Below are 23,737 nucleotides of genomic sequence, written 5' to 3'. Positions count from 1 at the left end.
CGAAGCCCTAACCCTCAGTGTGGTGGTATCGGGAGGGGGGACTTTGGGAGCCCACGAGGGTCGGATTAGGTGACGAGGAGGACACGTGGTGCTCTGCTCGGCCAGCGAGGAGGCAGCGAGGAGAAGGGAAGAGTTTCCTCTCAGAACCGCCCCTGGGGCACCCTGGTCCCCAGCCTCCAGCCCCTGGACCCGAGGAACACGTCCCAGCTGCACACCCGGCGCCCGGTGGTGTTTTGTTAGCACAGCCCGGGCTAAGACAGACAGATGGAACTCTTCATGGAAACTCTCAGGCTGGCCTTTTTTTTCATCGGCTGGTCATCAAGAGGGGAGATGACGTCCCTTGTGTCTCTGCCGTCTCTTCACCACTGTGTAAGACAGACTAGAGCCAGCCTTCTGTGCACCCCCAGTACTGACTTTTCCTGCCAGCCTCCCCTTGTTTTCTCCCCGCCTGCCTCTTGTGCTTCTATAGGGGGCCCCCGTGACCACGGTCATGACCCATGCAACAGATTTATCGGGGATGCCCTTTATGTCAGAAACTAGGTTGGCTGGGGAGGAGTAGAAAAGAAAAGCTACCTACGACGTGACGCCCCCATCATTCTCAGAAACAAAGCTGCTGGTTTATTAGGCACCAAAATTCCGGAACCTGTGCCTTCATGCTGCACGCCTGGCCTGGTGAATGCCTGCTGTGCGAGAGGGCTGAGTGAATGGCTTTGCATGAGCGACCGAGGCTCCCTCCAGGAGGTGACAGAGCTGGGCCCAAGAGGAGCAGATCACAGCACAGCCGTGCCTGTGAGGCAGCCTCACGGACGTCCTCAGGGTGTGCAGTGCCAGAGAGGGCTCCCAATTCTGGCTGGGGGGGGGGGGACGCGTTCCGTGAGCTGTGTCCAAGGATGAAAAAGAATGGGTCAGACGAAGGAGGAGGGACAGGGTGGGAATGTTCTGGGCAGAAACAGAAGGCAGCCCAGGGAGGAACAGAGGCTGAGAACAGGTCCAAGGACTTCATGGAGATCCTGGCAGAGAGTTTCAGAGGACAAGACCGACCAGGTGCACTCTGGAGGGCAGGGAGGTCACCGAGGTGAGTGGGGGCGCTTCGTAGGGGTCGCCTGCCTGGGGAGAGTCACCCAGAGGGGATGCTCCAACTGACGTTTCTAAAGAGCCTTGACTGTGGGGCGAGGCAAGGCGGGAGCAGAGAGGCCTTTCTAGAGACCCAGGTGAGGACTGCCTAGGGCAAAGAAAGGATGCTCACGCGTGGGGGAGGGGAGACATCTGGCAAGTTCTCCGTGGGCTTAGGACACGTTTTGCTTCACCATCAGTTGATCCTGCACTATTTTGCATTCAGTTTCCTCAAAACTCAGCTGCTGTGCTGTAGACTCGGAAGACCGAGTCCCCTACGACACGAGGGGCTGGTGTGAGGGCCCAGAGCCCCAGGTGCCGGCACGGGGCCTCCCCTTTGTCCGGCTGCCCATGTTCCGGTTCCGAGGCCCGGTCCGCTGGCTGCTGCTGTTGCTCAACGTGCCACTGTCTTCCTCCTTAGCTGGCGTGGCTCCCGGGCTCTGGCAGCGGGCTGGCGGGCAGTCCTGTATTCTGTGCTGCGTTTTTATCTTTTTCTGTGTTTTCATAGGTATTCTTGTAGGAAATTGGAAGTGTATGAGTCAGGCTCAGTTCTAAAGATACCCTTTTAAATCCTGTAGAACCCTGTGCTTGAAATCCCTGCTTGGGGGGAAAAAGTAACTTTTTGGAAAGGAAAAAAAAAAAAAAAAAAAAAAAAGAACAGTGAAAAAAAACTACTTGGTATTCAGAACTTTCCAGGCAGTGCCTGTGTGTGCGTGTGCGCGTGTGCACGTACTTGTCTGTGTGCGCAAGCTCTAGGAGGGTTCTGGAAAAAGCTTAGAAGTTGGAATCACACATCACAAGCTGTGTGACCTTAGATGCTCTTTAACCCCCCCTGGACTTCATTTTCATCACCTGAAAAATAACTAATAAACCATCAGCCCTGGAATTCTGTGAAGAATAACCAACATAATTAGTACACGGTGCGTGTTTCCTTCAGCGGAAGATGATCATGACGTAGGATTACAGAAAAGGCTCTTCCCGCAAGAAAGCCCCAAAGATACGTTGTTATAATATGAGCCTGCTTCCTATGTTCCGTATGGGTTTATTGTAAAGAAGCAATTTGGACATGCTTTTCTTTTTTTTTTTTTTAAATTTTTTTTTTCAATGTTTATTTATTTTTGGGACAGAGAGAGACAGAGCATGAACGGGGTAGGGGCAGAGAGAGAGGGAGACACAGAATCGGAAACAGGCTCCAGGCTCTGAGCCATCAGCCCAGAGCCTGACGCGGGGCTCGAACTCACGGACCGCGAGACCGTGACCTGGCTGAAGTCGGACGCTTAACCGACTGCGCCGCCCAGGCGCCCCTGGACATGCTTTTCAAATTAGAGGTATTTCTGTGATTTTGTAGCTCCATTAAAAAAGATTTTTTTAAATGTTTATTTTTGAAGGAGAGAAACAGAGTGTGAGTGGGGGAGGGGCAGAGAGAGAAGGAGACACAGAATCCGAAGAAGGTTCCAGGCTCTGAGCTGTCAGCACAGAGCCTGACATGGGGCTTGAACTCATGAACTTCGAGGTCATGACCTGAGCCAAAGTTGGGTGCTTAACCGACTGAGCCACCCAGGTACCCCTCCCTAGACCTCCATATTTTCTAGCTACCAGCGCACCATCTCAGCTCTTCATGAGTCTTTACTTGGCCTCCACATGCTCATTATCTGGGCCCACAGCACCTCTGCCCTTCTCTCCGCAGCCCTGCCTCACGAGGCAAGCACAGCTCCCATCCCAGCCCTGCAACCACAGCGGGGTCTCCCGCAGAAAGCCCCATTCCGGTGCCGAAGTCCCAGGCCCCGTCCACAAGGCTCCCCTCTTGGGTGGAGAATTATGGAACTATAACCTCCATACGTTGTCTGGCAGTGGCCAGTTCCTGGTCGGCTGGGTCATCACTGGCAGATGTGATTTTGCACCCCTGTGAGACTGGACACTACTAAGGACGTGGCCATCTCTTGGCCACATTTTAACCCCTTCCTGCATGCATCACAATATTCTGCCCACAGTCGCTGATCAGTATACTGCTGCAGGACGGAAGGTGACCCCGCTGTCCTTGCCTCGGTTCGGGGTCTCGCCACGTGTCTATGTCCATGCAGCAATGCCCACAAGAACAGACCTTTCTTTCTCTTTTCTGCCTCCACCCCAAAAGTTTGGAGTGAAAATTGCACCATTGAATGCTTATAATTCATTGATTCAATAAACAAATATTTACTGTGCCCTCACTGTGTTCCAGTTACATCAATATACACCCTTCCCATTCCCCAGAAATCCCTGTTCTCATTAAAGCTTCTTTTCTGGAAGGGAGAAGGCAGATAACAAACTAGAGATACAATAAGTGTGTTACAATATAATATGTTAGGATATGGTAACTGTGGTAGAAATAACACATAAGTAAAGGTAGGTGTGGGGGCAGGGAATGTACCCGGGGGGGTTGAGAGTCTGCAGTTTTATAAAGGGTGGTCAGGGTGACCCTTATTAGGACAATGTAAAGACAGTCTGACAATTCAGAGAGAGACAAGTTAACCAAGTTTGCATTTAATGTTACAATTGTTCAGGGGAATGATAATTTCTATTTTTAAAAGATTTATTTAATTTAAAAATCTTTAATGTTTATTTATTTTTGAGAAAGAGAGCAGGGAGGGGCAGAGAGAGAGGGAGACACAGAATAGGAAGCAGGCTCCAGGCTCTGAGCTCTCAGCACAGAGCCCGACGCGAGGCTCGAACTCATGAACCGCGAGATCATGACCTGAGCCGGAGTTGGATGCTTAACCTACTGAGCCACCCAGGCACCTCAGATTATTTTATTTTTTACGGAGAGAGGACAGGGGAAAGGGGCAGAGGGAGAGAGAGAACCCCAAACAGCCTCCACACTCAGCATGGAACCCACTTCAGGGCTTGATCCCATGACCCTCGGATCACATGATCTGAACCCAAATCAAGAGTTGGTCGGTCAACCGACTGAACCACCCAGTTGCCCCAAGAATTTCTATTTGTGATGTAATTAATCAATAAAGCTTGTGTAGATTTTGAACACAATTTAACTGTATTTTTAGCTCTACATTACAGCTCTCCTAGAGATGGTGAAGAAATTAATTGAATAATGTAGTAGGGTTTTTATTATAACACTGAAAATAAAGGGCTTTGAACCAATCTTAATTTTCAAGCAAGGATCCAAGTACCTAACATTAATCTAATATATGTGTCTGGATGGATTCTCCTTTTTTAAAGTCATCTTTCTCATTCATTAGCTCATCCATCTGGATGTTGTTTTGCTATTTTAATTTCACTAATTTTCCCTTTGACTTATCCTTCTAACTGCTTGTCTTTGTGGTGACTAATTAATGTGTTAGGAAATGGCATTTATATTCATTGCATTGGATACGGCCACAGCTCTGTAGTTAAAAGTATAAAAATTTGATTTTCAAAACAAATAAATTTAAAAATATGGAAAGCCACGACTTTCCAGATCACTATTTCTCATTGCCACTTTTATGCAGACAATTATAGATTCCACGCAATTAATTGTATGAAGTAACACGGAGAGACCCTGCAGACCCTCTACCTCGATTCCTGCAGTGGCGACGTTTTGCAAACCTGTAGCACAGTATCAACCAGGATGTCAGCGTGGACGCAATCCACCGAGAATGTTCAGATTGTCCGTTTTGCTTGTGCCCCTCTGGACAGCACACAAAGAGACTATTTTGCAAATATCTATAGTTAGTCTCAGGACCAACAGACTGTGAACACCATTCATTCACTACTGAATTTGTGGTAGCCTTCTGTTATATGTTCTCTCAAAGATTTTTAATTTTTTTAATGTTTATTTATTTTTGAGACAGAGTGACAGAGCGGAAGCGGGGAGGGGCAGAGAGAGAGGGAGACACAGAATCTGAAGCAGGCTTCAGGCTCTGATCTGTCAGCACAGAGCCCGACGCAGGGCTTGAACTCACAGACCACGAGATTGTGACCTGAGCCAAAGTTGGACGCTCAACCGACTGAGCCACCCAGACACCCCTCACTAGTATTTTTTAATGTTTATTTATTTTTGAGACAGAGAGAGACAGAGCATGAATGGGGGAGGGGCAGAGAGAGAGGGAGACACAGAATCAGAAGCAGGCCCCAGGCTCTGAGCCATCAGCACAGAGCCTGATGCGGGGCTCGAACTCACAGACCACGAGGTCATGATCTGAGCCGAAGTTGGATGCTCAACCGAGTGAACCACCCAGGTGCCCCTCAAAGATTTTTTTGCAAACAGAAAGATTCCCCCTCCCTCATCTCACACCCACTCTCACACCCACATGCACACACGTACACCCACACCACACACACACACTTATACACACACGAGTTATCCCGCGCTGAGATGCTGACTCAGCGGGTCTGGGTCAGGGCCTGATCACCTGTGTTCCAACAGTTTCCCAGCTGATGCTCTGGTCTGTGGAACACACTTTGAGGACCAGGGCAGTTCGGAACCACAGACCCACATTCTGCTTCTTGACGTCCACTCATCCCACGTTGTTCTCCTGAGCGTCAGCGTCACTGAGGACCACTCGGCTGCCTGATCTGAAGGCCTGTCCTTCGTCCTGCTGTCCTGCAGCACTGACCCAGGGACAGCTCCGACCTTCTGGAAGTCCCCTGACCCGGCGGTTCCTGATAATCTGAGCTCACCAGGGAGATCACTTGGTTCCAGTGATCCCCCCCAATCCTGGCCCCCAGCTGTAGTTGTCCTCCTGGGCTCCCCCTGTGACCCTTGTCCCTCACTCTTTCCCTCCTGGACATCACATCCATTCTTAGGGTCTCATCCTTCATTTCCTTCTGGTTTGATATCTCTGACTGCTGAATCTAACCCGCTTTTTCAAGGGCAACGCATCCACCTCCACCTGAACATGGGCTCTTTCCTGTGACATGAACCGCTCAAAACATGAGTCTGATCCTGCTTTCCGATGATGATGAGCTCCCCACTTTCCCAGTTATGCCCCCTGCCTGGTTTGGAATCTGAGCCCTCCTAGAAGCCTCTTTGCCCTGACCCTTCCTGACTCTGTACTGAGCCCTGTTCCTCCCTTCTCTCCCTCCCACGTGCTGAGCTCTGTTCCTCCCTTCTCTCCCTTCTGACCTTGTGCTGAGCCCTATTCCTCCCTTCTCTCCCTCCCACATGCTGAGCCCTGTTCCTCCCTTCTCTCCTTCCTGACGCTGTACTGAGCCCTGTTCCTCCCTTCTCTCCCTCCTGACCCTGTACTGAGCCCTGTTCCTCCCTTCTCCCCCTCCCATGTGCTGAACCCTGTTCCTCCCTAGTTTCCCTCCCCAACCTTGTGCTGAGCCCTATTCCTCCCTTCTCTCCCTCCCATGTGCTGAGCCCTGTTCCTCCCTTCTCTCCCTCCATGTCACCTGGGGCTGGTCACTGTCACTGCCTCCTTGGGCCTCCTGGATCCTCAGAGGGATGGAACTGTCCACCCAGAAATCTTATCTGCCTTCAGGTGTGTGTGTCTTCACTGCACCTCTGCCAGGCTGGCTTCCTGAAGGCACCTCACCTCACGATACTCCCCTTCCAAACCTTGGCTTTGAGCCTGAACTTCCGGTTCCAGACCTCTCCTTCCAGATCCGGTAAGATTGTACCCCACGCGCTCTGGGCAGGCAGACCTATGCAATCCGCCTCTTCTCAGCTTGCTGCTTTCCCAGGCTCGTCCTTTCTCCAGCCCAAAATTGCCACAAGAATTTACGGTTAATTGACAAACACCTTTAGGGCCCTTTATCATAAGTCAGACACTCTCTGAAGCACGCAGCAAGTACCAATTCATTAATGTTCACAGCTCTCCATCAGCCTACATCAGCCCTCTGTCGCAGAGAACACGACGGGTCAGAGAGGCCAAGGACTCGGTCGAGGTCATCCAGCTCGTAAACGGCAAAGCTGATGTTCGAGAGGCGAGCCCGTGTCCGTGGGCACGGCCGTGATGGAGGTTAGCTTTGGCGTTTACTCTGCCTGAGGCATTAAAGGCTCAACATGCTGGAGTGTGTAAGAAAAAACTTTCCCCCTAACTTGCCATGTCTGACAGCTGTGCTGGGTTTACTGGGGCAGCGGTTGAAGAAGGGGGGAGATCACCTCGCTGGGGGGGGGGGGGCGGGGGGGGGAGGGGAGCGGCGTGAGGCCGGGAAGGAGCTGCACCTGTACGTGGCATAAACACATTTGTGATCATCGTTGCCCGGCCTTCAGTCTCGCGAACCAGATCACTGGGCAAAGTACAGGGAATAAAATAAAGTGAACGCATTTTGCTTATAATTTTACAAAAATATTTGAAGTTATTATTCCCACTGTGAGTCAAGTCTGTTTCCCTGGTGTGCTTGCGGTCTTGCTGTATTTTATTTTATTTTTTAAATGTTTATTCATTTTTGAGAGACAGAGAGAGAGCGGGGGGAGGGGCAGAGAGAGAGGGAGACACAGAATACGAAGCAGGCTCCAGGCTCTGAGCTGTCAGCACAGAGCCTGACGCGGGGCTCGAACTCGCAGACCACCAGGTCTTGACCTGAGCCAAAGTCGGACGCTCAACCGACTGAGCCACCCAGGCACCCCGTAGTCTTGCTGTTTTAATATCACGTAGCATTCCCTTCTTTACTTTTAATTTTGTAATCGGGATCCGTGGACTTGGATTGCCAATAGTCTTTACCATGGCATCGTGAGCTTTCTGGAAGTAATCTGGGGATTTCTGAGACGCCCCAGTAGAGAACCATAGCTGGATTATATACACGGGGATTTTTGTTAATTCCATTTATGCTGGAATGGCAGGGGCCATGGCTTCCCTGGCACACGATCCTGAAACACTTTTTTAAAATGTTTTCAAAGTTTATTTATTTGTTTTTGGGGGAGAGGGGCAGAAAGAAGGAGAGACAGGAGGCCAAGCAGTCTCCACGCTGTCAGCGCACAGCCCGATGCAGGGCTCGAACTCATAAAACTGTGAGATCATGACCCGAGTCGAGATCAAGAGGCACATGTTTAACAGACTGAGCCACCCAGGCGCCCCCCGTCCTGAAATCCTTTTACCAAGTAAGATGTGATTTTGAACAGGAGACCAGTGACACTAAAGGGGCTGACTCAGACTCTGCTCTTTTCAGATGGTCTTGGAAGTTCAGTTCACTTGAGAGGTTGCTGGCCACAGGCTGCCTGCTACGTGCCTGGTGGGGGTGGGGAGGTGGGGGACACCTGTGATGGGAGGGGCTCAAGCTGGGCTGGAGAAGCCAGGCTCACAAGGAGACCATGTCCTCGGAGCATGGGGAGTACACACCCTTCCCTCGGGAAGAGCTCACCCCACTGTCCCTTGTTTTCTGCGCACCTTTGCACACCCCCTCTTAAATCCCTTGTCTGTTCTACCTCCCCTTGTCTGATCCCTTCCCTTAATGCCCAACAATCTCGGCTTTAGAGACGGCATCCCCTGCTGGGACAAGCCGCCTATTCCTGGCAGACGAGGCTACAAGCCCAGATCTCCCGACTCCCTGCCACGGGGACACCATCGTGGGGGGATCACGGGCATCAGAAGAGGCCACAGTTCTTGGCATTTAAGAAGCTTGGGGCCTACAATTTAATTTTAGGGAAGTCTCAGATTTAAGCTTTAAAATGCTGTCAACCTTCACTCGTTTCTTTGGCACGCACGTGTTACATTTCTACTGTCTGGCAGGTGGTTTTTCTAGGTCCTTGAACTTCGGGGAGGGGAGGAATGGACCCTCAGAGACGGCCGAGATACAGATTGGCCAACCAACCAAACAAGGAGCGAGCGGAACCCTCCACCAGTCCACACTGTTCTTGTCGTTTCTCTCAGGGGTTGTCATGCGAGTAACTTCTGTGGTTTTGGTCAACAGGATGGGGGTGGGGGGAATTCCTTTGTTTCCTCTAGGGTCTGAGTGTTGACAATCAGCTCCTCTGAGAGGCACGTTGGGAGCGAACAGGGCAACGTGCTGGGTGAGCACAGTCAGTAGGGACAGGTGAGGAGGAGAGACACAGGCCTGAAGTGAAGAGGGCCGTGCGCAGGGATCACGGGGTGAGGACAGCAGACGCTTGTGTGAATAACACGAAACCAGGGGTCTGACTGAGTTCTAACACGGCACTGTGGCCCTAGCTACTGTGTTTTTGTTTCTGCCACTGTAGAGTGGGGTCCCCTGAAATGTCGGAGGACCGGGGAGAATGGGGTCTCGTCTCCTTTCGGTCCACTTCACGTCTTCAAGATCTGTGGTTAGGGGGATGCCATGCCATTTCCCCTGTATGTCTGTCCTTGGAGTCGAAGCAATTAAGAAATAGAATTTCTTGCTCAACATTTGCTGATGTGGAAACTGGGGATCCGAGCCAGGGGGGGTGTGGGGAATGTGCAGAATGGAAGACAGACTTAGCCTACCTGGGTTGGGAAATCAGCTTGCCTACAAATCCAGCTCAAGCTGGCAAGGAAGCCCTCTCCCGTACACGGCAAAGTGGGTGAAAATCCCCAATCCCCGGACACTAGTTAACTGGAGACTCATTTCATTGAGTTTGGGACCTGTAATGAAACAGACGAATGTGCTTGGTTTCCAGGCCAAAGTTATTCAAGTAGGCTAAGGTCTTGCCCAAGTTGGCCGTTCCTTCCAGATGCCTCTTCACTCCTCTGCAGGTTCATGAAAACTGAAACTCAAAAGGGACATGTGTGTTGGCCAGGACGCTGAGCAAACTAGGTCCTCTAGAAAGTTTTATTGTGACACAAGGTACTTGTCCAAATCTGGGACCTTTGCCCCGAAAAGGATTATTGCACAAACGTGGTGTGGTGTTTCAGCCTTGTGTGAAGGTGTGATGCACAGGGGGAGTCATTTCTGTTTCCACCTGCCATTGGCTCTCATTTTTTAGTTGATCTCTTTCGATACATAATTCAGATATCATAATATCCACCCTTTTAAATTGTGCAAGTCCGTTGTTTTGTTTTGAAGTTTATTTATTTATTTTGAGAGAGACAGAGGCAGCACCGGCGGGGAGGGGCAAGAGAGAGGGAGACGGAGAATCCCAAGCAAGCTCTGTGCTGCCAGCACAGAACAGGACGCGGGGCCGAAATCCACAAACCCGCCAGATCATGACCTGAGCCCAAACCAAGAGTCGGACGTTTAACCGACTGAGCCGCCCAAGTGCCCCTAAGCCCATTGTTTTCAGTATGATCACAGAGTTGTGCGTCCATCACCAGTATCTAATTCCAGGATATTTACATCATCCTAAAAAGAGGCCCATTTGGCTCACCTCCCTGTTCCTCCATACCCCCACCTCCTGGCGCTCATCTGCGTTCTGTTTCTATTAATTTGGGTCTTCTGGGTTACTTCAAGTAAATGGCACTATACGCTATGTGGCCCTTGTGTCTGGCTTCTTTTCCCCGGGTTCCTCCATGTTGTAGTACGTATCTAGACTTCACTCCTTGTTTTTAACAGTTGGGTAATATTCTAGCGTACAGTATACCACAGCGTGTTTGTTCATTTTTATAATAAGGAGAACTGGTTTAAGCATACAGATGCAACGTACTGTTTTTTAACGTACTAAATCCTAAGTCAGTAATGCCTGGGACTCGCCCACCAGTGCTCCTGTGTTTCTTTGGTGATTCATCTACTTACTCAATACTCCGTGCTACCCTGCTGTGTCTCATCCTGCCCCGTTCTGTCTGTTCCGTTGGCTTGAAAATGGCTTTGACCGTGCCTTTGCGATGGGTGCCTGCCCGTGTGAGGGCGAGGGGTTCTCACTTGGGCACGGGGCTCAACGGGACCTACTCAGGGCATCCTCCCTGCGGGAGATGATCACAGCACATCATCGAAGGGGGTGAGCACGGGGAGGGTTGTGTCGGGTAAGAAGAGGCAGGCACGTCAGAGCCACTGTGTCAGTCGCAGCTGGCAGAGGTCCCGTCACCCGTCAGTTGGAGGACGCGTCACCATGGACTGCAAGGTGAGGGCTCTCAGGGGGTTTACGCAGGAGCAAAGTGTCCACCTTCCGCCCCCAGAGTGATGCCCCAGCTGGCTCCGCAGGCCTCCTGACGCAGCCCGAAGCAGGGAACTGGGAAGGAGAGTGGAGGTCTGCGAGGTGGACAGCAACCTACCCAAACAGCATAAAGGAAAACCCGTCCCCTTACGGGCCCGGGTTTGGGCTGCATGGAGACGCTGCTGACCCAGTGAAGAAACAGCCAACTAGCGTTTGGCCTCGGATGGCCTTGCGGAGGCTCTCTGGCACAGTTTCGGATGTGAACTCCCCCCTCGATTTCTGGGTTTATTTGGGATAGATAACTGGCTTGGGGAGGGTCACAAGAAGCTGAGTCTGGCCCGTCCCGGAGATTCCAGCAGCTGCCAGACAGATACAATTGGGGCTTGCACCCACCCCAGACCCTGGTCTCCCCGGGAGAGGGAAGGAGGGAGGAAAGGCCAGCCAAGCCACTATTATCCAATCCTTCAACAAATCCTAGACGTAGGAGTGTAGGAGTGTTCGCAGCCTCCCTGACCCCCAGCAGGGCCGAGCAGGTGGGCTGAGGTGGGGGCGTCTGGTCGGTGGACCTTTACCCGAGCTTCGAGGAAGGACGGCATTGAGCACAAGTAGAACATCCGTTGAAGATCTGTCCTTGGGAGGGAGCCCTTTCGAACTTTCCGATACGGGCAGCACAGCTTGGACACGTGGACCCAGTGGAGAAGCCAGTACTGTTCCCTGAGCCCCGAGGAACAGCATCTCGGAACCGGCAGGGGCCTGTCTGCCCCTCAGAAATGGAGGTGCAGGTCTGGACCCCTCCCATCTGCTCTGATTCCGCAGCAGTCCAGGGGGGCTGTGACAGCACCCCGGAAGGCCCCTAGGCAGCAGCAGGTGCTGTCCTAGGTCACAGAGGGCAACAAGCCCGGAGGGGCCGGGGGGGGGGGGGGTAGTTAGCTCACTCAGGAAACGTTCCTGGGGCCCTTTCTACGTGAGGACATGTTCTCACCAGCCGTTTTACTACGTAAAAGTGTTGCACTTCCCGAAGAAATTAGGAAAGCACATGCCCAACAAGGCTCTCCTCTGCCAGGAAGGGGTGGGGAGGAGGGGCTGTTTCCCTTATTCCCGCACCCCTGCTTAGCCCCTCCTGCCTGAGCGGAGGAGTGCGGGGGGCTCGGGAGACAGGGGGGCGCCAGGGCCTCCGCCGAACGGAGGAGGAGGGGTCTCCCGTAACTCGCTGCAGATCTCGGGTGTAATTAAAAATTGAATTACAACCTTTCGTGCAAAAGCACTGGAAAACCGGATCCAAATACTTCATCTGCTACTTGCAGGGCCTAATTTTACCTGACAGCTTTAAGCCATTTGAAAAAAAAAAAAAATCTCAAAAGGGAAAAGGGAGGGTTCTGTTTCTAACGCCGCCGCCGCCGCCGCCGGGAAGGCTCGGGTAAGGAAGGTGGATTCTGTCCCGAATGCCTTGATAAGGTCTGCTGCGTCCCACCTTCCTGCTCCCGGGAACTGTGTGTTTTCAAAGGATCACACACTTCTTTTTGTTTTAAACTGTCAGAAGCTGCTGTTTTATTCCCAAAGGTAAAATTCTAGCTTCAAAGGGAAGACCTGGCCAATCACCACCGCATAAGGCAGACCAACCCAAAACAAGAAACAAACCCTCACCAACCCCGGATTGCAGGGGCTTCTAATCCCCGTCAGCAACTCCAGTAAAAACGGGCATTCCTAACATATTCCAGGCAGCCCTGACCTCCAGGCGTCGGCATCCTGCAGCCTTTTGAATTCGCTTAAAACTATTAAGAAGTGATTAAGTTGTTACAGGGTCTTTTCCAGCCTGGCTTGCCGCTGGGGCGGTGAGGGAGAGGAGAGAAAAGCAGTCACGGGCCTGTCTTCCTTTCGGCTGACCTTGCACGCTAATAAATCCATCCTGTATTTTCTGCCACTGCCCATTTACGGCCTACAGGAAACTAATCTTGTACAATAACTACCTTCCTGTACTTAGTGCCTAAATAGAGCCAAATGGATTTGGCGGCTCCGGGTCCTAGGCGGTTCCTGTGGAGCGAGGCCCAGCCCGCGGAGCAGAGTCAGGCCCCGGATGCGGGGCCTCCCGCGGGGTCCTGGGGCTCGGGTTGGGGCTGCCGGCCTGCTTCACAGCAGAAAATCAAAAGCAATCCTCTGTGCCACGCGCCCAACAGCGATCCCAGCTGCAAACTGGAGGGCAGATGGGTATCTGACACCAGCCGGATAGACTCCAGGTTAAGGTGGCGAATTTAGGGACTGAGACAGGCGCAGATCAGCATGGCACTGAGGTCCTGGATAAGGGAGACAGTACCATCCGCTCAGCAGGTTTTAAAAAGTCATCACAAAGGAGCGAATTTCATAATGAGGTGATGGAAGAATTTTGTTCTCATTTCAAAGTCAAATGTGTTACTTAGGAGAAGGGGGGTGGGAGGGAGAGAGGGAGGGAGAGCAATGGGAAGGAGGGAGACGGAGGAAGATGATGGGAGGGAGGCAGGGAGAGGGAGGAGGAGGGAAGGGGAGGAGAAGAAGGAGTGGGGAAGGAGGGGGAGGGGGAGGGGAAGAAGGGTGGGAGAGGGAGGGAGGGGGAGGGAAGGGGAGGGGGATTGGAAGAGGGGTGGGGGAGGGAGGCAGGAGGAGGTGGGGAGGGTGGGAAGGGGAGAGGTGCAGGTAAAGGGCTGAATTCACACTTAGCCCCATACCCAGCAGTGGTCTCCCCGCAGCACTAAAAGGGGTGAATGTTGCCGAAAGGCAGGAGGGCCCAGTGGTGTCTTCTCAGAGCCGCCAATAAGGGAGCTGGGAAGATTCAGAGTCTGTCCTGTAAAGAGTCCAAAAGCACTTCCTCTTTGACAGGCCAGGGGCTCTGCAGGGGTGCTATCTAGACCTCCATCCACGCTGATCTGCTGACTGTGTGTGCACATCGATCAGCCGTGCTGGGTGGACAAAGTCCACTTCCTGGGCTAATGTGGAAGGTTCTGGAACCGCAAAGAAGCCGCTAATGGGAAGGGAAGTGGAGCCTTCCGCACAGGCTGGAAAACATCACTGACCCAGAGGGAGGGTGGAGGAGGGTATAAATTCTCCCTGCCTGGGGTGGAGGGCTCTGGACCCCAGAGAGCAGGCTCCCCACTGAGAAGGACAGGATGGGATCCCCTGGGGCCGCCTGGGGCCTGTCTCTCCAGGAAGTGGGAACACTGGAGGGTGGGAAGGATCACCCTCGCCCTTAAAGATTTCGGATGTGGGAAGTGACCTGTGGCTTCTGCGGAAACTCTTGTAGGGATAGGGGAATGTGAATGACAAGTGACAAAAGTGCCTGTTATATATAAACAAGATGGCATCTTTATTGCGGTCACTCGCCAGTATTGTCACCATCACCGTTGCTAATATCAGGAGGGGCTGTATGATTCCAGGGCTGCCTGGGAGCTGTGGCCGTCCCTAGGGGTTGTGGGGGAGCTCAGAGGACTGCAGGTTCCAGAAGGCCTGAAATGACCCCAAAGGGTTACTGGAAGTGGCTACTGTGGGGATGAAAGTAACTTTGCTCCTGATTATTTATTCCCCTTCATGCTCCTGCAAGTAACTAGGGTAATAGTATTTATTTGGGTACTGTAGAGCTTATATATTCCTTTATATGCCTCCTCTACTTCTAGCATCTGAGCCTAAACATGTGGAAGGACCCCTTCCGCTCCCCGGAGGCCACCATCGGAAAGAGAGAAGCATGGAGACGTGGTTCTGCTCCCTCTGGAAGGCTGCACTGGGAGGAGGCCGGGGCGTCGGGTGGACCAGGGCTCCAGAACCCTGGAGTGCTGGGCTCCAGGCTGGGTGTGCAGGCTGCAGACTGGCCCGTCCGTCCCTTCTCATCTTCGTCTTTCAGTCCCTGTCCTAAGACAAGTGAAAGGACAGAAGGCAGCCCCTTGCAGAGGCCGTGGGCCTGGGCCCCCTGCCTCCTTCCCTGTCACACTCGTGGGGGACAGGAGAACATGGTGGGGCTGTCCCCAGGACCCCAGCCCTCCCCAGGCCCACGTGCGTGGGACAAGGAGGCCTGATGTAAGCCCACAGCCCAGAGCCCCTGATCCGAGGGTCCAGATGGGACTGTGCCTGCTGGCCCTGGCCATCCCTAGTCCCCTGTGCCAGGGAAGGGCGGTGGGGACCTGGGGGGACAGGAAGGAGGCTGTCTGCTTCCAGGAGGAGCAGAGAGGGGAGGATTGTGCAGGTGGCTGTGAGCCCCACGCTGAGCCAAGAGCCTGTCCTGCCACCTTGGGCCACTAACAGTAACTAGTGCCTGTGGTTCATCCTCAACCGATGCTGTGGCTCCCACATCCGGGAGAAGTGTGTCCGTGACCTTGGCCCTCAAGGACCCAGGCCGTGGGGCTCAGGCAGGCAGGAATGGATGTTCCAGAAGGCCCAGCTTTGGGCTTTCGGTGGGGGTCCAAGTCTGGCCCGGAGCCCGTGTGTCTCAGCTCCCTGGGCTGCCGGCCAGAGAACCGTCCCCTTCCTGTGCGGGTGAGGGCCGGACCGCGCACCTTTGCCATGTTGTTTATTTGTTATTTATTTACACTTTATTTTTTTTATTGAGGTGTAATGGACACACCATGTTATATTAGCTCCAGGCATAGAACACAGACGCGGCATTTGTGTGCACTGCAAAGTGACCATGTGGGGGACATCGGTCACCACAGGCCCTGTCGTGTGACTTTTCTGGGCCTCAGTTTCCGCCTGTCCCACGGGGGCACTAACTGCCCTCGCCCCACGGGGCGGTTGTGACAGTCACGAGAGAGAATGTGAGGAGAGGATTTCACGCACAGAGTAAACGGCAGCTCTGGTTATTTTTAGCCTCGCCACCATCCCAGGTCCTCAGATTCTCTGATGTCCTCCCACAGGGTGTCAGTTGGACTAGAGTCCCAGGACACACATCTCCTGGCCCTCCCCACGGGAGCCGGTCAGCCTGCCCCATCCCCCTGTATTGGCATCATCTGAGGTCTCCCTGTCCTTTATTTAGGATGCTGGCACACCACACCGGCCTTCTAGAACGTGCCTGTGTCACTGCAGCTGCCACACCTGTGACCTGGAACCCCTCCAGTGGTAGAGAGAGCAAGAACAGTACTCCCCAGGTGGATACACCTGCTTCCTCGGAAGCTCCCATCCCCCTACTGCAGGGAGGCACCCCCCCCCCCCCAGGAAGTTGGAGAGACTTTGTAATCAAGTATAATCTACCTACAGGAAAACTACAAGCGCAGCACAAATAAATCTTTCCTGGAACCTTGGAGAATAAGTTGCCCAAATGATGTTCCATACCCCTAAATATTTCAGGGTGTATTTTCTTTTCTTTTTTTAAGTTTATTTATTTTTGAGAGAGAGAGAGAGAGAGAGGAGAGCTGAAGAGGGGCAGAGAGAGAGGGAGACACAGAATCCGAAACAGGTTCCAGGCTCTGAGCTGTCAGCACAGAGCCCGATGCAGGGCTCGAACCCACGTATGATGAGATCGTGACCTGAGCCGAAGTCAGACACGCAACCGACTGAACCCCCCAGGTGCCCCAGCCTCTCATCTGACTCCTGATGTATTGATTCTTGTAGTTATTTCTCTCAGTGTGGACTCTTGGTTGTCACTTCACTCAGTGGATCCCCATCCGTTACCATCGTCACCTCTCCTGATGCTCAGAGGTTTCCAGATGTCCTCAGATTTGGGAGCTTCTGACAGTGGAGCCCTTCAACGGGCCTGTGTGTCACCACTGCTCATCTGCCGGCTCTCGGTGGCTTCAGGCTCACCTCAGCCAGTCTCTGAGGAGTGCCGTCTCTGCAGGGAGAAAGGATTTAGAAACCAAGGTCCAGGCAAGGATCTCAGGGATGAAGCCAGAGGGCACGCACACATGCACACACACACACACACACACACACACACCCCTCTATTCATCGAAAGCCACCAGGTCAAGCCAGCATCCCCAACTCAAATCCAGGACCACAGTCTTAGCTTTCACCCCATCTGCATTCGTGACTTCCGTCCCCAGCCCTGAGCCTCCTAGCTGCCTCCTCTCACCCTTGTACTGAGTTCCCAAATGCTGCCGGCCTCTCACCAGACCCCACCCCCACACTGCCTTCCTCCCTCCTCTCGGTAGGTGCTCTGGCATCGGTTTCTGGACTGCCCCCTCCTTGCCTCCCTGCCACCCTGACTCCACTCCCTCACCCTGCCCAGGCTGCCAGTCCCAGACACACACCCCCACACCTCAGTCCCCATCCCACTGGGCTCTGACGTTATGGCTGCACCACACCCCCTTGGATGCTCCCCCCACCCCCGCCACCTGCTTGGGCTCCGGGAGACCCCCCAGATGCCACACTCACCTACTGTGCTCCTCCGTGGTGCCTTCCTCCTGGCATGGACATCCACCTTGCTTCAACCCACTCCGTGGCTTCAGGATGGAATTTCTGGGGAAGGAAAGAGTAGCAAAGAAGCCTCCATTTATGGGTATCCGTGATTGGACGCAGGCTACCGCGTCCCACTATTCTGTGGTCCCCTGGCTTCTTTCCTGCCCTTCTCACCGAGCCATCAGGTGCATTCTGGAAGCCCGCCTGGGCAGCTGAAGGCAGTCTGTCAGTCAGGGCCCAGAGCCATCTCTCAGGACTCTTGCAGAGTCCCGTTGTATCTAGAGGCTGGACCCCCTGTGTTGGGGGTGTTTGCTCTGGCCCAGGCTGTGCCTTTGCCCAATACTCCAATATGCAGCCGCTTGTTTAGTAAGCTGTAGTGGGGATTAAGGTTTACTCAGGAAGGGCCAGTGAACCAGCAAAGGAACCCTGGGCCCAGCACCTATTAGCAAAGAGTCAGTGCCCAGCCAGGGCTAGGGGGCAGCCGTGGGAAAGCCTGGTCCCCCAGTCATTGCCTCGATCCCTGTCCAAGCCTGGGAGTTCTCCACATTTTCTACCTGATCTGTGCACCTTTCAATCATTTAATGGGCAATTTCAGGAAAGACTACCTGTAGACGAAGTTTATTAACCAAGTGATCAAGCCTTCATTTCAAGCAAAAAACAAAACAAAAACCCCCTACATTTTAAATAAAGAATGCTGGGATATAAGCTGATATTTGTAAAAAAAAACACAGCAAAGCAATAGACAAAAATAGTTAGATTTGTACGTCAAATCAAATAAAAAAAAAATCCAGATGGATTAGAGAGTTAGGAAAAAAGGATCTAAATTCAAACATCAGTAGAATTATAACCAACCTCAGAAGGCTGTTTTCTAAGCATAAATCGACTGAAGAAACTATAGAGGGAATAGCCATGGATTCGATTATGTAAAAATGAAGCGAGGGGCCCCTGGTGGGGCTCAGGAGGTTAAGCGTCCGACTTCGGCTCAGGTCATGATCTTGCTTTTCGTGAGTTCGAGCCCTGCATTGGGCTCTGTGCTGACAGCTTGGAGCTTGGAGCCTGCTTCAGTTTCTGTCTCTCTGTATCTCTGTCTCTCTGTCTCTGCCCCTCCCCCGCTCATTCTCTCCCTGTCTCTCTTTCAAATAAACATTTAAAAAATTTAAACGAAATGCAACAAGGTTAAAGGAATACACACCCAAAGCAGGAACATTAAAAGGCAAATACAGATAGGGTAGACTGTTGACAAATGGTTACTGAATTTAATTTATGTAGATCTTTGCTAATCATAAAAAGAAAGAAAGAAAGAAAGAAAGAAAGAAAAAAAGATGACCCCAAAAGAGAAAACTCCCAGGGTGAGAACGACAAAAACACACTTGGAAGCGACCTCCATGAATTTTGCTCACCTGCAGAACCAGAGAAGGGATGGACTGAGCTGCTGTACCAGGCTGGGGTGAGGGCACCTTGGGGTGATGCGGCTCTTTGCGACATGTGCTAGGATGACTGACCAATGAGGCTGAGGACGCTGTTCCAGAACAATGTGCAAGAAACGTTCTTGGGTCCAAGAAGAGTTTTGCTAACCATCCCCCCCACTGGACCCCCCCTCCCCCCCGCCCCCCGCCGGCAGGCTGTGGAAACACAAGGACTCCACTAAGGAATCCGAATTATATTTCGTTTCATGACCGCACCGAGTTATTCTTGGGTAAAACGTATCATAAATTTTTCCAATTAGTTTTCTACCACAGGTGTTCCTTCCCTATCTATCTCATAAACATAAAAAGAATACTAAAAACGGACTAGTTAACATTTACTAAGTGCATCCCAGGCACGGTGCTACATATACACAATTTCATTCGATTGTCACAATAAAGCCTGGGAGTTAGGTTTGAGTGTTTATGAGGAGGAGGGCCCCCACTTATGAATGAGGACATTAAGGGGTAGGGGCCTGACCCTGGGCCTTGCAAGAGTACTTGTGCAGTAAGGTTTGCCGGATTTCTGCCATGCACGCTGGGCTGTGAGACCTGTGCATGCATTGATCTTGGAAAGAGATCACGCTTCGAAGAAACGGGTAATCTCTTAACAATGAGGTCCCTTCAAGAGAAGAGTCACCCAGATGATCTGATCATTTTGCCACCTTTAGGAAGTTTTAGTAAAACCTTTCGCTTCCCAGTGCCAGAAACTACTGGCCTCTGGACAGTCAGCCTGGTAAGAAGGGCAGAGCATCTGGGGGCCTCGGCTGGCTGCAGAATGGAGGCAGAGCACCCCCCCCCCCCGCCCCCGGGTCAGCAGCGGCGGCTCCCCCGGGACGCATCCCACCGCTGCAATGTCCCGGCAGGCCGTTGCCTACTCCTGGGCCAGCTGCATACTGTTCCCCAGGCCCCAAATTTCCCCAGCCCCTTGACTCTCGACCTCACCCTTTGGCTGATGAAAGAGGTTTTTCTCTCAAGGCGCCTACCAAGAGCCCCGTCTCTACAGACCTTCTCCCAAGCTCCATACCTTCAGTGCCGCTGAATGGATCTGCCCTTGTATTTCCTCCTGTCACTCCCCTGGGGCTGCCTCACAGAGCCCCTTAAACCCGGAGGCTAATACAGCAGGAGGGCCCTCCTGGCTCCGGAGGCCCGAAGTCCAGCATCAAAGTGCTGGCGGGACTCAGAGGGAGGGTCTGCTCCTGCCCGCGTCCGAGCTTCTGCTGGGCGAGCCTCACCGTCCTTGGCTGGTAGATGCGTCACTACAGCCTCTGCCTCCTTCCCCACGCTCTCCCTGTGCCCCCGCTCTCCCCTCTTCTTATACAGACCCCAGGCATTGGGTGAGGACCCACCCCGATCTAACTTGACCTTGTTTTAAAGTTTCATCTGCCAAGAAGACCCTTTCTCCAAATCAGGTCACCTTCTGCGGTTCTGGGTAGACCTGTATTTGGGGGGGGGGACGCTGTCCAACCCCACACAGGCCCCACTCACACTTACCCAGGAACGTCATCCTGTCCTGGTGCCAGGTCCTTGTGTCGAGAAATGCTTACGAACCCCAGGCGAGATGGGAAGATGATGAGTACCCTGGACTTTGAGAATGATGGGAAGACAGAATGATGGGTCCGAGGAGCTCTCTTGGCCAGGACTGTTCTCTATTCTGAGATGATGTTCTTCCTGGCTTTTTTCATATTAAAAAATATTTTGTTTTGTTTTGTTTTGTTTTTAATGAGATGATGGTAGGATTTGGCAAGAAGGGTATAGGGAATTGTTATTTTGAAAATTGTCCTTAACTGGCACCTGGAAATCTATCCCCCTTTTTTGGTCTTTATTGTCTGTCCCTCACCCCATTTTGGTTCACTCACCTGTGAAACCCAGGTCTGGGAATCACACTGCCTGGAAGAATTTATTTGCAATCTGCCCCCCTCTACCTGATCAGAATTCCTTATTTGAACAGACCTGAGCCCAGGGCCAGCGGACATTGGATCTGACGTATGAAGTTCTCCAGAGAGGAGTGGGCAGCCTGAGTCCAGAGGGTCATTTCTTCAGGGACGGTGCTCAGAAATCAGGCGTAATGCACCCAAGCGTGCCAGCTTGCTGCTGCTGGGGACTTGGGCCGCGACAGGGCATCTGGAGAGAGCGAGACCCTGGTTACTAACTTGGTCATTTGTGCCCCAAAGTATTTTTCCTAAACAATTGACTCAGTCTTTTTTTTTTCTCCTAAGTATGTTTTTTTTTTTTTTTTTTTTTTAATTTCCCCGAAGAACTCGCTGGTTATACAAAGAACTCTCACGGGTCCCTGGTAGCTTTTAGAATGAAACTTTCTCTTTCTCCACACCGAAAAGGCAGAAGGAAGAGAGGAGTGAAGGGCTGAACCAACCTGGCTGATGGGGTGCCGTGTCCCAGAACCATAAGCTGCAGGTGTAAGTAAGGGACTCCTGGAGAGCCAGGATCCATGACGGAGGTCTGCCTGGAGGAGGGGATTGTCCTTCATCGGCACATCCTCCCTGAGGATGTCCTTCAGAAGAGAAAGAGTCTCGTGGTTTTCACTTCAACTTCTGCAATTTTCTCTGTTTTTAGAGGCTCACTGGGAGATCTTCAGCTGCTGTCCTGGGAGCAAGCTGCCCCCGGCCTGGCTCCCACCCTGAAGGCACACTGACGCTCCTCAAAACTCCAGACCCTTCTTCTTATGAAACATGTCACTTAGAGACAATACACATCAAGCACAAAATGCAGAAACCTAAAGGAAGGAAAAAACATTCCGTAATTCCCCTGCCCAGGGATAATCACAGCTAAATGTGATTATCGGTTCAGTGTTTCTTCTGCACACTTATTTTTATAAAAAGACAATCATACTTTGCAACCTGATTTTCTTATCTTCACTTAATATCATTTGGGGAACATCTTTCCCCTCATCAAATACAGAGCCACCAGGCCACCCCAAGACTATTTAAATGAGCTCTGTAAAGTCACTCCTTTCAATTTTTGGCAAATGTTTGACCTTTGTATTTGGTTGTGTGTGTGTGTATATATATATATAGAGAGAGAGAGAGAGAGAGACATATGATGTAAATTTAAGAAATTTGGGGGCACCTGGGTAGCTCAGTTGGTTGAGCGTCTGACTTCAGCACAGGTCATGATCTTGTGGTTTGTGAGTTCGAACCCTGCATCGGGCTCTGTGCTGACAGCTCAGAGCCTGGAGCCTGCTTTGGATTCTGTGTCTCCCTCTCTCTGCCCCTCTCCTGTTTTCATTCTCTCTCTCAAAAATAAATAAACATTAAAAAAATTAAAAATATTATAGTTCAGTCTCGCTTGGAGTTCCAGCACTATAAAAGACGGCAGGTTATGGGTACGTAGAAACATTGCACATCCTTCCTATATTTGTATCAAATAATTTGGTTACGTACTTGAATTGGATGAACCCCTTCCGGCCCTGGATGCTCCTTCTGGCCCCACGATTTACCACGCAAACTGCAGCCACCCCCACTGGGCTCAAGATTGCAGCATCCCTTTTGCAACCAAGATGGTTGATATTTGATATCTAAAATGGACTGATCGCTTGGGGGAGAAAAAAAATCTAAGTATATTTATTAGATTCTCTCCATTTTGTCTGGAATTTGACTCTTTTTCATATGCCCTTTACTGAAAAGGTCAAACACTAAGTATGCTTTAGAGATCTGTCTCCTCAGAGTAGTGAGCGAGGCTTCTGAGCTGTGGCCATCATTGTTTTCGAGCTAGTCATTGGAAGCGGACGTGTTTATCTGCACCAGCGCTCATCAGGGACAAATACCAGATACACTTGTGATTTTTTTCCCCTACTGTTGGCAAGGCATTATCAAAATCAAAATTGAGCTGAAGTGAATATATATATATATATATACACACACATATATACACACACACATATATATATGTATATACATATATATATGTGTGTGTGTATATATATATATATATATATTTGTTTTAAAATGATGTTCTAAAATCATAGCTGAAATGTATGGGCACTGGTCCCAGAGCACATTCCCTTCCAGGACAGCACTGCTAGAGAGAAAATGTGTTTGCTCTCGTAAGATTTGCTTTTAGGATTTCTGAATCTGTAGCTCACAAGAGCCCATCCAGAAAGATGAACAGCTTTTAATCCAGTCTACCCCAGTAAGCAAATATATATACCACTGCGTTTGGAACAGATTGATATTGCCAACTTAGATAGATGCCCATAAATATGAAAGGAAAAGCTTTTGTTTACACTCTTTGATACAGGGTTGAAGATAAGAGAGATTAGAGGAAATGTGCCAAGCCCTGCCTGCTTCCCTCTGAATCTCCTGAGACTCATTTCTTTGTCAAATTAAATAATTTCATCTTTAACAGAAACGCTTTCATGGGGTTCAGTTCTTTTAAAAGCACAAACCAAAGCTTAGCCTTGCACATCTGAGACTCAGGGCCCTGTGAGAACGCGGTGTTTGGATGCCGACTGCACAACAGCATCAGGCATGGGCCACAAGCCACATGCACCTCTTGGATGTTCGACTCCACGGGCGTCTGATGACACACTGGGAGACAAAGGCTTTGCTGGTACGTTCTGGTTGTCACCAGTAAACGTGGACAGCCATCTGTCCTGGGTGGTTTTCCTACAAAGATGGGAGAGTGGGAAGGAGGGAGAAGAGGCAGAAGAGGAGAGGTCATCACCTCACCCGGTGGTGGGGGGGGGTTGGGGGACTCCAAGACCCCGCCAGGTGAGGTGGTGACCTCGAAGGGAAGCCTGCATAAGACACGGGGCAGCTGAACTTGCAGAGGACGTATTCTCTGTGGATGTGAGCTTCCATGCAGCTCGCGTGGGGTGGAGGGGAGGACAGGATTATCAGATCACAAC

At 51.5% G+C, this 23,737-nt stretch overlaps 1 long non-coding RNA gene across 1 annotated transcript; it reads right to left on the bottom strand.

Annotated features, from left to right (window-relative positions):
* Nucleotides 1-17,383: 17,383 nt before the first annotated feature.
* LOC122468469 lies at nt 17,384-21,584 on the bottom strand. The gene is made up of 4 exons (XR_006293260.1): nt 21,245-21,584; nt 20,365-20,994; nt 18,808-18,926; nt 17,384-17,467 (listed from the first exon to the last, which is right to left on the bottom strand). It is a non-coding gene; the product is annotated as an uncharacterized LOC122468469 (long non-coding RNA).
* Between the last annotated feature and the right edge of the window lie 2,153 nt (nt 21,585-23,737).

This window comes from Prionailurus bengalensis, chromosome A1 (assembly GCF_016509475.1).
Source record: "Prionailurus bengalensis isolate Pbe53 chromosome A1, Fcat_Pben_1.1_paternal_pri, whole genome shotgun sequence".
Lineage (NCBI taxonomy): Eukaryota > Metazoa > Chordata > Mammalia > Carnivora > Felidae > Prionailurus > Prionailurus bengalensis.
The sequence above is the reverse complement of the archived record's forward strand: the minus strand, read 5'-3'. Positions and strand labels throughout refer to the sequence as shown.